We start from the raw sequence: 682 nt of genomic DNA, 5'->3' as shown, positions 1-682 counted from the left end.
CAACTTGGTTTGGCGGAAGAGCGGGCCCAGCTTGTTTTGACATGGTACAGCCAAGCTGACCCCATGGACAGTAGAAGGGGAGTAAGTGGTCACCCCCAGGATCAAATTACCTTCAAAGGATTACTGAAAGGTAGGACATGCCTCCCGGGGCCACCTTGCTGACCAAAATGAAACGCAAAAGCATCAAACATAGTCCAAATTTTGATCATTTCTGACTGCTGTAACTCATATTGCCCCCCTTAACTCGTGCCTAAGGTCACAACTTCTGTGCCGACTAAATAAAATGAAAGTGACAAGTCATCCGGGTACTAACTTAATTGGAACAGGGGACGAAGTAGCCGGAGACAAAATATGCAGGGCCGAATCATACTTGGGACGAAGTGTTGAGGACGAATAGTCAGGAAGACAAATTACCGTCACTGTAATTCGAAGTGTGATACTTTTCACTCATTTTCGTGTTATAAAACGCCCCGTTTGATTCCCACGATTGATCACTCCTAGGGAAGGGGTCAATTTTTATCACAAATTTTATGTAATGCCTATGGCAAAATAATGCGATAATTTCGGATTACGTACAAAACGGTGTGAACCCCATGGGAACAGAATGGGCTATCTACGTGGACTCAACGTGTACTACGTGGATACATGCACGTAGATCTATCCCTTTAGCCTCAAGGTGGAT

The sequence above is a fragment of the Frankliniella occidentalis genome, unplaced genomic scaffold, assembly GCF_000697945.3.
Source record: "Frankliniella occidentalis isolate FOCC.00 unplaced genomic scaffold, Focc_3.1 Scaffold27, whole genome shotgun sequence".
Lineage (NCBI taxonomy): Eukaryota > Metazoa > Arthropoda > Insecta > Thysanoptera > Thripidae > Frankliniella > Frankliniella occidentalis.
The sequence above is the reverse complement of the archived record's forward strand: the minus strand, read 5'-3'. Positions refer to the sequence as shown.